General features: G+C 47.4%; 1 non-coding gene across 1 annotated transcript; it reads left to right on the top strand.

The window, feature by feature from the left end:
* Positions 1-1,309: 1,309 nt before the first annotated feature.
* On the top strand, positions 1,310-1,382 carry TRNAA-AGC (transfer RNA alanine (anticodon AGC)). The gene has a single exon. It is a non-coding gene; the product is annotated as a tRNA-Ala (tRNA).
* Positions 1,383-16,622: the final 15,240 nt, after the last annotated feature.

Genomic DNA, 16,622 nt, shown 5'->3' with positions numbered 1-16,622 from the left:
CAATCCCTCTTGAGCCTAAAGTAGGGAATGATGTGCCTCTACTCCCTCCACCCGCAAGAACAAGGGTTTGCGCATATGGAGTATCGATAAAAAATGTATCAGGCAATGTTAGTCCAGGCTAGAACTTGTCCCTGTAGAGCTACCGTGCGCTAGTGACCCTATCCCGGTTTAGATCTCTCCTCCCTTTGACCGAACCCTTGAAGTTCACAATGTGCTCCTCTAATGTGCTCCACTTCCTTCTCCATTTCCCCCTGGAAACTGATCATCATCATCAAGTCAGCATCTTCGTTGTCCAAATCGGACGAATCGAAGAACTCTATTTGAATGAATTCATGAAGCTCCTTGTCTTGATACTCATCATCTGAAACTTGATGAATCCATAATTTTGCCTACAAAAGAATCCAAAAAAACTTGCTCGAACATTTTTAGAACACATAGAAGGCAAGGTGTATGACGGGAAAAGCGGGACACACCGCGGCGGTGGCCAGTGCGGCGAGAATGGCGGGGAGGAGTTTGTGATGGTGGCGGCAGCACTGTGAGGCCGGGTAAGCGGCGGAGCTAATGAGGGGTGGGCTGAACAAGGGAGAAGAGAGCAGGAGAAAAGGGCAGGTTCGGCTAGGTAGGAGGCAATTTGGTGGAATTTAAGGTGGGTCTGATCTATCTATAACGGCATGGCAGATGTGCCCATGCGCGTCCGGGGCTCACATATCCACCCCAGATATATGGGGAGAATATGAGGGGTGTCGGTTAGGCCGGATGTATAGGTCCAGTTGGGTCGCGATTCCCTGAACTTATAGTGTGTGTTTGAGGAGCCCAACTATAGATTTTCTAAGAGCATCTCCAGTAGATGATGTATAATCGTGCACCCAATTATGGTTCGAGTAAAATTTATATCACCTAAAAGTGTTTTTTTACATGACCGAAAACCTCCGACTCCAATAGATGATGTAAAATAGGGCACTAATGTTGGAATACGTGATGGCAACATTTCGTAGACTAAGTTGGAGATAGTGGAGGCAGGCGTCAATGGCTCCTCCTCCACAGCTGGCGACAGGGCGGGAGTTGGTGGGGGAGGAGGCACACCATCAACAGCAGCACCGCCCGCGGGCAATGACGGCGATGAAGCATCAACAACAGTCGGGGCCGCCTTCGTCTTCTTCGCTCGGGATGAAGCCCTGGCGAGGTCGCACGGCGGCCTCTTCAAGCCACCACCATGTGATTTGCTTGTGGGAGCCTTCTTCCTCGCTGGCGGTTCCATTCCGGTAGCGGCCGTGGGACGTGGGATGCTTTTTTGAGCGCACACACCAACGGGGATGTAGCTCAGATGGTAGAGCGCTCGCTTAGCATGCGAGAGGCATGGGGATCGATACCCCGCATCTCCAATAATAGTCATTTTATCCATCTTTTACATCTTTTTTCTTTCTGTTTTAACATCGCAATGTCTGTTTCGACGATGAACGGGGTGCCGGGCGGTGGTTGAAGTAACGACGTCCGGCGGCATGGCTTGGGCCCGGCGCAGAAGGAACTAGACACAGCAAAGCATGCAACACGAAAATGAAAAAAACCAAACGAAACTAATATAGCCAGCCACGAGTTTGAATCATCGGCTGTTTCACCTGCTCTGTTCTAAAAATAAACTTTTTTTCTTCTATATCAAAAAGGAAAGAAAAACAGGAGATGAAAAAAAAAGATGCACCCTTTATTTGTTTTCCTGATTACCACACACCAGAATCATTCCAGGAGAGTGAGTCAGTGACGGTAAGTCAGCACGGCGCCACGGTCACATACATTACTACTGCACATCATTAGCCATTTGGCTAGTAAATAAAACGGAGAGAACAGGGGCAATGTAGCATTTCCCTCTCACGAAAATCTAAAATCTTATATTTCTGTTAGGGCTCTTTGAGGCGGAAATGCTGCACCACGGCTATTCCTGATGTCTCCCATTATCATATAGGTTCTAACCTTTGCACTGTTTCTTCTCTCATCCTCTACTCGATGTGTATATGTGACTATCACCTATTTGATGTACTAAGCTCTTGTTGCCAATATTAAGAAGAAAAATATGCCAACGTCTTGAGATCAAATGGAGATAGGAAGGTTGTAATCTCCTCGAATGAAGTTGCGGTGTTGTATATAAAGGGCAATGACCAAAAATTCGCTATTGATTGAAACAACGGTTGGTAGTCATTCATTGTTTTCTCATGAGCTGAATGGCATGTGTTGCACTCAAGGGCATAGATAAAAGTAAATCGATGCATATAAATAATTTCATTGTTGGACCACCCTGACCCATTGGGCTAGCTTTGCCACTGGTTGCACTGGCTGTGATAGTAACTAAAGGGGATAATTACATTCATATGCCCTTATTTGAGCCACCCTAAACAGTTTTGCCGCTTGTTTCCGAGGGTGCTCAGTTTTGCCCCTATAAAGGTATATGTGTCCTTTGTATCATCCCTATGTTTTCTGCTCAGAAGCCTTTAATCGTTATCTTGGTCCAAAGTACACCTGGGTAACTACAATATGGGCCATGTCACATACACGTTGTACCCATCAAGGAAATAAAACAAAAGAAATAAATATACCCTCTTTCTCTATTTTTATTCTCATAGGTTCTAAATTTGTAGTGTCGTTCTCATAGGCATACCAAAAAATGCATGCCAAAACCACAGGTCTCTTGATGCCATTGCTTCTAGTATATGGTGGCATTTCTGGCGTGGCATTGGTACACCCCTCGCAACCTTTTGTGGTAGTTCTTCCATTGCCAATGCATGCAATCGATTGAACCGAGCATACCTGAAAAACCTCTCATGCTCCAATAGCCATCAACATTTGTGCATCTTGCATAGTTGGTTCTCTCAGACACCCTGCTCCAAACACGTTCACCACTACACATGCAAATCTTGAAGTGCTATCAAGGTATGTGCTCTCCCCCATCTAGACCATCTCACCAACAACATCAACGACGGTACCTAATGCAAGCATCCTAAAGCAGCCTTGCATTTCTGCAAAGGAGAGAACGAAAGTTGTCCGCCACAATCCCTCTTGAGCCTAAAGTAGGGAATGATGTGCCTCTGCTCCGTCCACCTGCAAGAACAAGGGTTTGCGCACATGGAGCGTTGATAAAAAATGTACCAGGCAATGTTGGTCCGGGCTAGAACTAGTCCTTGTAGAGCAACCGTGCACCAGTGACCCTATCCCGGTTTAGAAATCTCCTCCCTTTGAACGAACCTTGGAATTTCACAATGTGCTCCACTTCCTTCTCCATTTCCTCCTGGAAACTGATCATCATCATCAAGCCAGCATCTTCGTTGTCCAAATCGGACGAATCGAAGAACTCTTTTTGAATGAATTCATCAAGCTCCTTGTCTTGATACCGCTCATCTGAAACTTGATGAATCCATCATTTTGCCTAAAAATGAATCCAAAAAAAACTTGCTCGAACATTTTTCGAACACATACAAGGCAAGGTGTATGAAAGGAAAAGCGGGACACACCGCGACGGCGGCTAGTGCGGCAAGAATGGCGGGGAGGAGTTTTGTGATCGTGGTGGAACCGTTGTAAGGCCGGGTCGGCGGCGGAGCTAATGAGGGGTGGGGCGAACAAGGGAGAAGAGAGCAGGAGAAAAGGGCATGTCTAGGTAGGATGCGATTTGGTGGAATTTAAGGTGGGTCTAGTATGTCTATAACGGCATGGCAGACGTGCCCATGCGCGTCCGGACCTCACATATCCACCCCAGATATATGGGCAGAATATGAGGGGTGTCGGCCAGGCCGGATGTATAGGTCCGGTTGGGTCGCGATTTTTTTATCGGTCACTGACCGAGCCGTCCTCCCGAACTTATAGTGGGTGTTTGAGGAGCCCAACTATAGATTTTCTAAGAGCATCTCCAATAGATGATGTATAATCACGCACCTAATTGTGGTTCGAGTAAAATTTGTATCACCTAAAAGTGCTTTTTTACATCACCGAAACCCTCCAACTCCAATAGATGATCCAAAATAAGGCACTTATGCTGGAATAGGTGATGGCAACATTTTGTAGACCAAGTTGAAGACAGTGGAGGCAGGCGTCAATGGCTCCTCCTCCATAGCCGGCGATAGCGCGGGAGTTGGTGGGGGAGGAGGCACGCCATCAGCAGCATCACTAGCCGCGGGCGACGACGGCGATGAAGCATCAACAATAGCCGCGGCCGCCTTCGTCTTTTTCGCTCAGGAAGAAGCCCTAGTGAGGTCGCACGACGGCCTCTTCGAGCCACCACCATGTGATTTGCCTGTGGGAGCCTTCTTCCTCGCCGGCGGTTCCAATCCGGCGGCGCCCGCGGGATGTGGGGCCGCAAATCCACCGTGCTGATTTGAAGGAGGCATGGCGGCGGTGGTGGCGGGACCAGCGGCAGATGCAAAGGTAGCCATGGCGAGGTGCGTTAGAGCGGCGTTGGCGGCCACGGGGTCGGACGAGGCGTCCATGGGGTCCGGTGGCGCGAGGCGGGAAAGGTTCCGCGCAGCAGTTCGGGTTGCGCATGTGACTGCTCAACTTTTGCTCGAGCGGCCCAAGTGATTCAAATTTGCAGCACTCGGTGGCCTATTACACATCGTGCCCTGTCCTCTGAGTATTTTTTTAAATCTACATGATCTATTGGGTATCATTTTTGACCCCCGTTGATGTAAAAATCTGTTACTTCTACATCTACTCCCTCCGTCCAGAAATACTTGTCGAAGAAATGGATGTATCTATACGTATTTTAGTTCTAGATACATCCATTTTTATCTATTTCTCCGACAAGTATTTTCCGGACGGAGGGAGTACATCATCATCATTATCGAAGATGCTCTAAGCCCTCTTGAAGAGCTTTTGGAGTATTTGCGGCGTTGCTTTGTGCGTGATGCAATGGACGGATCCCTGCATGTCCAATTTATAGCCCACGAGCTGACCGCTACCCTAAATTTCTGCAAGGAGAGCTGACGGCCTCCCACTGCATGCTTGCCATTTTACAAGCATCGTCTGTTAGCCACCCGAAGCTGCTAGCATGGGTCGCATTGGCCGAGGGGTACTGGAACAATGTGTGGTATGGACGAAATATACAAACTGTGCGTCGCATTGCAATGCATGATTTTGTGGCTACCTCAACTTGGTTTGCTAGTTACGTAGTTGCTACATGGTGCAAGCGGTCGGAGGTCCAAGGAGAATTTAAGTCAGTTGTCCAAGCTTTCTTCCCCGCAAAAAAATAAAAAATAAAAATGGAGGCGTTCAAGCTTTCTTGCTCTCTCCTTGGAGCAGCAGTTTCACTGCTTTTCCTTTAAATGTTTCTCACATTAGGATGGCTTGGAAAATTCGGGAGGACATGTCCTCCTGCCCTGTCCAATCAATTGTCCCCCAAATTTGGTACTCGCGGGATGGCCCCTGCTAGGGTTTGGCGAAAAAAGGGCGATGCCCAGCCGCCGCCACCGTACACGTCCTCCGTCGGCGAGGACGGCACCAGCGCCGCTCGGGGAACCCATCCCCGGGGCGGTCATCTTGCGGCTCCGTCCGCCCGTGCGGCCTCGTCCGCCATGTCTGGGAGTCTGAGAAGACCTTCCCAGGAATCTGATGTGTGCAGGAGAACGGAACCCCAATCAGATGGAGGCGGCTATGCAAAAGGAACAACTTTGGCAGGGGATCGTAGGAGCAATCTTGATCCAGCAGGCACACAGTTCGATCCAGGCGGCTCTGCCAGAAATCCTAACACTACGACACCGCAACTAGTGCACAATACTGCAACATCAGAAGCATTGGCTTGTTTGGTGTGGAACTGTAGGGGGATTGGGGGATCCAGGACAGTCCGTGATCTTGTATCACTCAATCAAGTGCATCATCCTCAGTTCATATTCTTGTGTGAAACGAGACAAAGAAAAGAGAGAGTCAGACGTTTATGTAGCCGGCTAGGCCTGAGAGGCTATGCCGGAGTTAGCAGTGAAGGCCTCAGGGGAGGGCTAGCACTCTTCTGGGATGACAAGTTGCATGTCGAAATACAAGATCTCAATGAACGTTATATTGATGTGCATGTTGGCTTTGCTCCGGGTACTGTTTCATGGAGATTGACCTGTGTATATGGTGAGCCAAAGGTGGAAAATAGACACCTCATGTGGGACACTCTCCGTCAACTGAAAGCTAAATCTGCTCTTCCGTGGACAGTTATGAGGGATTTCAATGAAGCCTTGTGGCAGTTCGAACACTTCTCGTTTTCCCGTCGCACGGAATGGCAAATGGAGGCATTCAGAGATGCATTGGATAGCTGTGATTTGGTCGACCTAGGCTTCAGAGGCGTACCTTTTACTTAGGGAAACGTTTGGAGACGGTGCGCCGGCCGAAGCTTTCGGCCGGTCGCCCGCTACCTCGTGCTCCCTGTGTCGATGAGATCTGCGCGCGGCGACCCTATCTGCTGCAACCCAATCTCACAGGCGAGGCTGCCGTCCACCCCCGCATCGCGCCCCTACCCCATTGCAGCCCAATCTCGCCGGCAAGGCCGCCGTCTACCCCCCGCATCGACCCTCTACCCGCGGCAGCCCAATCTCGCCGGCGAGGCCGCCCGTCCACTGCACGGCCGGCGATTTCCCCACGCGCACGACACGTCCACCCCGTACCTACAGTCTTCACGCACGCGCATCGTCGGTGGTGAAGCGCTCCCTCGCCGGCCGCCATGGCTGCCTGCAGCCATGCCCGGATCCTCCCGTGTATACAAGTGTTGCAACCGTCACCTAGAAAAGCTTCAAAAGCCGTTGAAAAAAGCTTCAACCATAGACATAGAAAGCTTCAATGGCACTGCACAACAAGGGAAAGCTGCAACCGTTGTTGGATTTTGCTACTACCGGCAAAGCTTTTTGCTACATCCATCAGGCAGAGCTACGACCTCGCGAGGACGACAATGACTTTTTTGCTGCAACCGTAGCAGGCTTTTGCTACTATCGTTGGAGGTTTTTGCTACATCCAGTAGATAAAAAAGCTTCAACCAGACAACAAAATACAGGAAAAGTTACAACCGTTTTGACAAAAAGCTTCAACCCGTAGATGAAAAAGCTTCAAACAGAGATTGAGAAAATCCTCCTCGACGACGACCATGGCGTCTCTCTGTGTTTTTGTTGCAACCGCAGAGTAAAAAGCTGCAACCCTTTGTGAAAAAAGCTTCAAGCTCAGGTGAAAAAGGCTTCAATTGGCACGGTGGAAAGCTTCAATCCGCGAGAAAAGCTTCAACAGGCATAGAGAAAAGCTTCAACCGATGAGATAAAAAGCTTCAACCTGACTCGCCAATGGCAGCGAGCAGCGACGTTGAGAGCTGCGTCGGCGACACGACAGTGCAGCGACGATGGCGGCTGCTAGGTGCTGCGACGACAAGGGGGTGCCTGTGTGCTTCTAGACGGCGCCAGTTTTTGCTACGAGGGGGCTATGGGCTTTCTGCTGGACCGGGGGGCGAGTATGGATGCTGCGACGGGGACGGGGACGGCGGCCGGCGGCGACGGGGACGGAGAGCGCATCCAGCAGCGTGGGACTGGGGGGGAGGGGAGGAGGTCCAGGTGAGGGGGCTAGTCGCCGGCGACAGAGAGCGCTAGGGCGCGCACGCGGTGAAGAAGAAGGGGAGAAGTCAACGCGGGGGAAGGGGGCTCGAGGAACAGATCTGACGGCTCGAGCTCGCGGATCGGACGGCTGGGCCTTGACCGGCCCAACGATTGGGCCGGTGCGCCGGCGCAGATCACTGCCCTTTTACTTCTGACAATAAAAGGGGAGGGAGAAAGAATGTAAAGGTCAGACTTGATCGCGTTGTGGCGGACAATAACTGGAGGGATATTTTTGCAGAGGCATCAATTGAGCACATAGTGTCCTCATGCTCGGACCACTGTGTGCTGCTTGTTCGTCTCCAAGCTGAGCAATTAGTCCAAAACAAAAGGAGATGCAGACAGTACGAGCTGTTCTGGGAAAGGGCGTCTGATCTGCCCGAAATTATTGAACATGCATGGGCAGCAGCGGGTGACAAGAGCGATCTGGGCGCTATCCAGGGCTGCTTAGGTAGTGTGATGAAGTCATTGCAAGCTTGGAGCTGCCGCAAGTTTGGAAACATTCTTCGGAAACTCGAAGCTGTCCGGTCTGAACTAAATAATCTGCTGTTGCATGGGGCGGACAGTAAGGAGGTACGACAAGTTTCAGACAAATTGAATGAGCTCCTATATAAGGAGGAAATGCTATGGTTGCAACGTTCTAGATTTAGTTGGCTGAAAGAGGGGGATCGAAATACAAAGTTTTTCCATCGAAAAGCTGTGTGGCGTGCAAAAAAGAACAAAATTACCAAACTTCAAAAGGCCGATGGGAGTTGGGAATCCTCACAGACCGGGCTGGAATTGATGTCCACACAATTCTTTCAGAACCTCTTCACGCGGGATCCTAGCTTGAACCCAAGTGACATCGTCGATTTGTTTGAGAAAAAGGTCTCTGAGGATATGAATGAAACCCTGTGCAAAGAGTTTTCTGACATGGAAATATCGGATGCCCTATTCCAAATTGGGCCGTTGAAGGCTCCGGGTACGGATGGGTTCCCGGCTAGGTTTTATCAGAGGAACTGGGGAACAATAAAGGAGGAAGTCATTGCAGGTGTCAAGTTATTTTTTGCTACGGGTAACATGCCAGCTAATATCAATCATACTGCAATTGTCCTCATTCCTAAAGTGGATCAACCATCAAATCTGCGAGAGTTCCGGCCTATTAGCTTGTGCACAGTGCTCTACAAGGTGATTGCAAAATGTTTAGCAAATAGATTAAGGCCCTTCCTGAGTGATATAATCTTAGTAAACCAAAGCGCGTTTGTCCCTAGGAGACTTATCACTGATAATGCATTCGTGGCCTTCGAATGCTTTCATTTTATTGAGCATAATACAAATCCGGGGAAGAATTTCTGTGCGTACAAAATTGATCTGTCAAAGGCATATGACTGTGTGGACTAGGGTTTTCTTGAGAATGCGATGAAAGGCTTGGGTTTCTCTCACCGGTGGATCAGCTGGATCATGTCATGTGTGACCACGGTGAGCTATTCTGTATAATTAAATGGAACCTTGCTGGATTCGTTTACTCCGTCCCGTGGTCTCCGTCAAGGCGACCCCTTGTCGCCATTCCTATTTTTGTTTGTTGCAGATGGCCTTTCAGCTTTGCTTCAAAAGGAGATCAACAACAAATAGATTGAGCCCCTGAGGATATGTCGTCGAGCCCCTGGTATTTCCCACATGTTATTTGCGGACGACACCATGCTATTTTTCAAAGCAGAGACTAAGCAAGCTCGAAGGGTGCAGCATGTGATTAATACATACACACAAGGTACAGGCCAACTGGTCAATGTTGATAAATGCTCTTTGATGTTTGTCAAGTCTTGCCCGGCTGAGGTACAAGAGGAAGTAAAAGCTATGCTACAGGTCTCACAAGTAGAGTTTGAGCCCAAATATTTGGGTCTCCCTACCCCAGAGGGTCGTATGACTAGAGGAAAATTCCAAAGTATCCAAGAGAAGCTATTGAAGAGAATGGTTCAGTGGGGAGAGGAAATCCTTATTAAGGCAGTAACACAATCCTTGCCAAGTTTTCTGATGGGGGTTTTCAAACTTCCTGATGGGTTGTGTGAAGATCTTATGAAAATGATAAGAGAGTTTTGGTGGGGTGCTAGCAAGAATCAGCGACGCACACACTGGATCTCATGGGATTGCATGATCAGACCAAAAAACTATGGGGGAATGGGATTCCGAGACTTACAACTTTTCAATGAAGCTTTGCTTGCTAAGCAGGCATGGAGGTTAATTGAATACCCCGATAGCCTTTGTGCCTAAGTACTCAAGGCTAAATACTATCCTAATGGGCTGTTGGTAGACACGGTATTCACAGGCAACGCTTCGTCAACCTGGAAAGCCATTGAGTATGGTCTCGAACTGCTCAAGAAAGGGATTATTTGGCGCATTGGCAATGGAGCAAATGTCCGGATATGGAGAGACCCATGGATTCCCCGTGGTCCTTCCTGTCGACTCATCACTCCTAGAGGTCGGTGCCGCCTCAGATGGGTTGCCGAATTGCTACATACTGATGGAACATGGAAATTGGGACTACTACAACAATTTTTTCACCAAGCTGACATGGAGGAAATTGTGAAAATCAAACCGTCGCAGCGGCTCGTCTCAGACTGTGTGGCATGGTTCCCGGACAAACGTGGCTCTTTTTCTGTGAAGAGCGCGTACTCCCTTGCCTTACAGGAGAAAATAAGTGCAAGTGGCCTTGGTGCCTCCACTGTCCGTCCGGATGGCCGACGACCTGCGTGGGATTTAATCTGGAGGAATCCAGCTCCACCTAAGGTACACATGTTTGCATGGAAATTGGCACATGAAGCCCTGGCTACTGAAGTGACCAAAAAATCTAAACACATGCAGAATGAGCAAGCATGCACCATCTGTAGACATGTTACAGAGGACGCCCATCACGCCCTTGTCCGCTGCCCCCATGCTGCTGGACTATGGAACTCCATGAGAGAAATCTGGGACATTCCAAGCGAGGAAGAAATGCATGATACGGAGCCAGAGTGGATCTTTCGTCTCCTTGAGAAACTGAACGAGACACAGCGAATGATGGTTTTGATGATTCTCCGGCGAGCGTGGCATGTGAGAAATGAAGTTACACACGAGAAACCGGCGGTTCCAATCGAGGTCTCTCGACGGTTCCTCGCTAGCTATGCCATGTCCCTGTTGTCGCTACAACAGCACCCAGACGCAGACCCCATCAAAGGTAAACAGGTGGTCGACTACTTCGGCGAGCCTGCGCGGAAGCAGAACCCCATATGTCATGTGGAACATTGGACACCTCCGGTGGCTGGCTGGCTGTGTGAAACTCAATGTCGACGGTTCCTTCCAGCCAACTGACGGCACGGCCGGAGCGGGGATGATCCTAGGTGACCACCTGGGGGCTGTAATGCTGGCAGCGATCAGAGGGCTTGGGAATTGTGCGGACGCCCTGGAAGCCGAGTTGGCAGCAATCCATGAAGGAATTACTCTGTCTCTTAATTGGACTGAACTAGATATCCTTGTGGAGACTGACAGCGCTGATGCGGTGCAACTAATTTCGGTAGCCGGAAAAGACCGTTCAGCACACACTCACAAAGTAATGGAGATCAGATCAATACTGTCTCAAGAAAGAAGGATTCAAATTATGAAGATCAAGCGGAATGTTAATGTAGCTAGTCACACTCTCGCTCATATGGGACGTACACAACAGCGTACTGCTTGCTGGTTGCGTTCTCCCCCGGACGAGATTGCGAGCATTGTTGCCGCTGATTGTAATTACATTTCCCGATGAATGAAATCCCTTTTCCCGCAAAAAAAAGTTGTCCCCCAAATTTAATGGTGGGACGGGACGTTTAGAGTTTGTTCTGTTTGGTAGGGAGGAGAGAGTGTGGGGCGCGGCGCTGGACGGAATTCTGGTTTGGGCCTCAAATTTGTTGGATAGGCTTTCCAAAGGTATCGCTGGGCCACGTTGGACTGCGATATCTGCTTGTAGACTGTAGCTGCCCCGCTTTGGTCCTCTTGTGCAGTTTGTTCTTCAGACCAGAGAACAGAGCGAGTCTTGAATTGATTCTGGTATAATTAATAATGTTTACGTTTTAACCGCACACAACAATGGGGATGTAGGTAAGATGGTAGAGCGCTCGCTTAGCATGGATACCCTGCATCTCCAACTGTTCTGTCAGACCTCTTTGCACACTTTGCTGTTGTTCTTCTTCTGCATGGATTGGAGCAAAATAATAATGGCTCTGTTTTCAAATCTGTTTTGTCTTCTGCATAAACAAAAGAATGAGGACGAAAAAGGACCCATTATGTTTCTTCTCGATTATTGCCACGCTTAGAATCAATCAAATTCTCGTCACAAAAAAGAATAATCTGGTAATGATGAAATCTATTTTTTCTTCTGCACAAACAAAGGAATGAGGATGAAAAAGGACCCATTCTGTTTCTTCTCGATTATTGCCACGCTTAGAATCAATCAAATTCTCGGCACAAAAAAGAATAATCTGGTAATGATGGCAGGCTTTTTGCACACTTCGCTGTTGTTCTTCTTCTGCATGGATTGGAGCAAAATAATAACGGCTCTGTTTTCAAATCTGTTTTTTCTTCTGCACAAACAAAGGAATGAGGACGAAAAAGGACCCATTCTGTTTCTTCTCGATTATTGCCACGCTTAGAATCAATCAAATTCTCGTCACAAAAAAGAATAATCTGGTAATGATGGCAGGGCTGCAGACACAAAACAGTACTTACATCATGGGTGCTTATAGGCGCCGGTGCACCGGCCGAAAGTTTCGGCCGGTCTAGCCCAGGCCGTTGGATGTGAGCCGCGCAATAGTTGGATTCAGGCAAAAAAAAAAAGATCAGATCGCCCCTAGCTTCTACATCCTTGGGGCAGTTCGGGCTGGATCCACATGTCCCGCTCGGGGACCGCGGCGCCGCGCCTCCTGTCCCCTCCGGTGGCCGTCCTCGTCGTCAATCCCCACCCTCGCGGGTCTTCCTCGTCGCCCGCTGGACCCTGCCCGCGCCGGCCGTTCTCGCCGCCGGTCCCCATGCAACAACTCCACCTGAGTTGCAGCTCTTGACGGCAACGGTTGCAGCTCGGCTGCCGCCCCTCGCCATTGATGCTCGCTGCAGGAAATTATGTCGACGGCGGCCGCCAGTCAATCAACGCCATTTCGAATGGATGTAGCAAAAAATTCACCGGTAGTAGCAAAAATAAACTACGGGTGCAGCAAAAATCAAATACCGTCGCCATCTTCGCGAGGTCGCAACTCCACCTTACATGGATGTAGCAAAAACTTCAGCGGTAGTAGCAAAATTATACTACGGTTGCAGCAACATCGTCGTTGTCATCGTCGCAAGGTCGCAGCTCCGCCTGATGGATGTGGCAAAAAACTTCGCCAGTAGTAACAAAATCCAACTACGGTTGCAACTTTCCCTTGCTGTGCAGTTCCATTGAAGCTTTTCTGTCTATGGTTGAAGCTTTTTTCAACAGATGTTGAAGCTGTTCTAAGTGACGGTTGCAACACTAGTATACGCAGGTGCATCCAGCCATGGCGGCAGGCAGCCATGGCGGCCGGTGAGGGAGCGCCTAGCTGCCGGCGATGGAGGTCGTGGTCGCCCAGTTGCAGCCCGGGGGGAGGGGGAGGGGATGCGCCCGCGTGAAGGCTGTAGCTAAGGGATGGATCTGGCCATCTCGGCAGGCAGCCACGGCGGCCGGCGAGGGGAGCCTGGCCGCCCGCGATGGAGGTCGTGGTGGCCCAGATGCAGCCCGGGAGGAGGAGGAGGGAGGAGATCCGCGTCCGTGAAGGCTGGAGGTAGGGGATGGAGCGTATATGGAAGGAGGCGGGTCGCACGGGGCCACTGTGTACTGCGCGTTGGCCAGCGTGGCGTGCGAGCCGGCCGAAGCTTCGGCCGGTGCGCCGTTGCCAAACGATTCCCTTATATCATTGGCTAGTAGATAAAACAAGAGACAAGGCACCATAACATATCACCCCGGTGAAGATCCAAAATCTCGGACATGGAGTTTATGCTCTCGAAATTAAATGCACCCTCGTGAATAGAAGAATAAAAAAATAGTAAAATGTCAATATTTTCTCAAATTTCTTGGCAACGCACATTGTTGAATGTTCCACATATGCACAAATATCCGCGAGGAAAGAACATTCCTAATGTTCTTTGCAAGAAAAAAGCTCCAAAACTACTCTTTTTGAAAGCACTTAGGAGTGATGATTTTGTTATTTTGCCCAGACATCTGCGCATATGATTTCATCACGAAAATATGCATGTAGGGACAAAACTAAGCATTGTTTACTGTGGAAAACTATATTGTTGGATTTTATTGTAAATAACAGGAGCATTTGAGGTCGGGATTAGAATGACACTTCCACAAAGATGCCAAGTTTCTCTTGGAACTCCTTGGCCTCTAGCACCACTAGTATTCCCGATGTCTTCTATTCCCACGGGTTCTAATATTTGTATTTTTTTTTCTATGATCCTCTACTCGACGTGTATATGTGACTATCCCCTATTATATGTACTAATATAGTGTTACCAATATTAATAAGAAAAATCTACCAACATCTTCACCCGCAAAAAAATATAGCTACCAACATCTTGACATTAAATGGAAATAGGAAGGTTGTAATATCCTCAAATGAAGTTGCGATGGTGTATATAAAGGGGAATTACCAAAGGATCACTATTTGCGAAAACAAAGGTTGGTAGGCATTCACTGTTTTCCCATAAGCTGAATGGCATGGATTGCACTAGTTGTGATAGTAACTAGAATTATGCGAACACCATTCGATTGGGTCTAGATTTGGTATGTAAGCACCAAACCAAACAAGTTGTACATATACGTGGCATATATACCTTTTGATTTTCAAACCATTATGGTTGCTTATTTCGGATAATTAGATGATGGTTCACTAAAGTGGAAAGATTGGTAAGAAGAGGGGCAAAAAATAAATAGAAAATCATCTTGTGAAGTTTATCGCTTCCTAACATACCCCGTTCATATACCACACTTTCAATACATATATAATTAAAGCAATGAGAGACTTCCATGCCGGTTTTGCGAAAAAGGGTAAAAAGTAACTAGGAATGCCAAAAAAGGCAAAGAAGGGAAATCACAAGTGTAAAACAGAAGAAAACGATTTTGCTCATACACGAGAGTCACTCATACATCCACATAAAGGCTAAATATAGTAATTTCAAATGTTAATTTGATTTGATAATATTTCCTTTTTTTTAAGAGTATGTTCATAGATAATCTATGATTGTATGGAATTGAATAGCTTCATAATTTTATTTGTTTCCCGTTGGAAAAACTCAAGTTCTCAAAATACTATAAAAACCACGAACAATAATGGAGAGTTCAAAAATTCCACAAGGAGATGAGACAATTTATGCATAAGCGCTAACAATACTACCTATTTATTTATTACCTTTGCGGTTCAAAAGGTCCTCATAAGAAATTTGCAAGGTTGGAATCATCAGGGATTTTTGCTATATGGGTTGTTAGTTTATATATTGAGTTCTATAGAGTTATTTTTAAGGATTTATGCACACTACATTTTTAGCGAGTATTATCTCTTTAAATAATTTTTTATTTTTCCTATGATATGACCAACAAGCTATAATTTGATGCAAATTCAATCATTTGATATGAATCACATGAGGTATCGATTTTTCCTATGAACCCATAGCTGCCACGAACCTTCTTTGTTCTTTACAAGAACATCTGCTGAGGGAAGGAGGGCTGGTCATGCCTTTCATTTTGGTTAAGAGTTGCTCGCCTTACAAAAGTACCAAAAAGGCTTTGATGATTGACACTCCCTACCTTAGAATCTAAGCCCTTTAAAGATACATTAGTTGGTGGCGTTGTCGGTAAGGCTTTCATCAATAAGCTCCAAATTCTAATATGTATCACCCCATGAAAGTGCAGAGTACGCTTTTTCTAGAGGCATGATGCTAGTAATTTTTTCAGAGAGCCAAGCCCTTAAATACATAGTGAAATCTTAAAGTGTGGCATTAGTTTGGATCCTGGAAAAGATCGACTGGGATTTCCTCCTTGTTTCCACTAAGATCTCCGCATATTTATCTAGTCTGGGATAACTAAGATTTAAGTCTTTTTGTCGTGGGAGCAACAAAACAGAGAAGAGTTTTATCTGCTCTTCATTCATGCCCGACACACATGTATGGTGTTAGGTCTAAGAATGGTGCCAAGAAGGGTGTTGCACTTCCCCGTAGCTCTGCAGCAACCGACCTACGGACTACATAGAAGAATCTACCTCAGAGTCCATTCACTAGAGTGCCATCTTACAAATGCGCCGACCCTAAATAAAGGCATATACAAGGGTAGGTGGAGGCCCCACTACTTATTGATTCCGGTGGCTAGCATGATGACTTACCATTGCGCAATAGGTGCACCTAACCCACCTACTCGCTCGTCGATTACAATGTTAGGCTGGCTTGCAAGAAAAAGACTCCTATTGTTTAGTATGTGTTATAACCTTGCGTTTTCATTTTCCTACTTTTTTTATAAATCATATGGATCAAACTTATTTATCGAAGATCCTTCGTAAGAGCATTGTACTGCTTAGTTTTGAAGAGGGGTCGCATTAACATGCAACACAACATTTCATCTTGAATTCCTATTGGAAATTTCTACTTTCAAGCATGTGGTTTGCAAGGATAAATGCATGAGACCAGCATAAGTGACTATGAGTAGAGAAACAACTTACCACCTACCGTGGGTGTTAGGGTGATTGAGTAATGTCTCTACCCACTAGATTTCAAATTTTGGTGCTCACATCTCACACACGAGGCATGTGTAAAAATTTACAAGATATTTGTTGATTAATCCACAGTCCAAGTTAGTTATATCGCGTGGTTCAGGGCGCTCTTATACATGACTTAAGGCAGCATAGCAAAAAGGTGACGGTTCGGCTGGGAAAATCCCTTGCTTCAACCACTTTGCTCTCTACTTTCACAATCTTTGTTAACCCGACTCCGCAAAAAAGGGTATTATCTTGTTGAAGTGATTTTCTCACTTCTAACCTCTAA

The sequence above is a fragment of the Aegilops tauschii genome, chromosome 5, assembly GCF_002575655.3.
Source record: "Aegilops tauschii subsp. strangulata cultivar AL8/78 chromosome 5, Aet v6.0, whole genome shotgun sequence".
Lineage (NCBI taxonomy): Eukaryota > Viridiplantae > Streptophyta > Magnoliopsida > Poales > Poaceae > Aegilops > Aegilops tauschii.
Note: the sequence above shows the minus strand (reverse complement) of the source record. Positions and strands in the feature narration are given on the sequence as shown.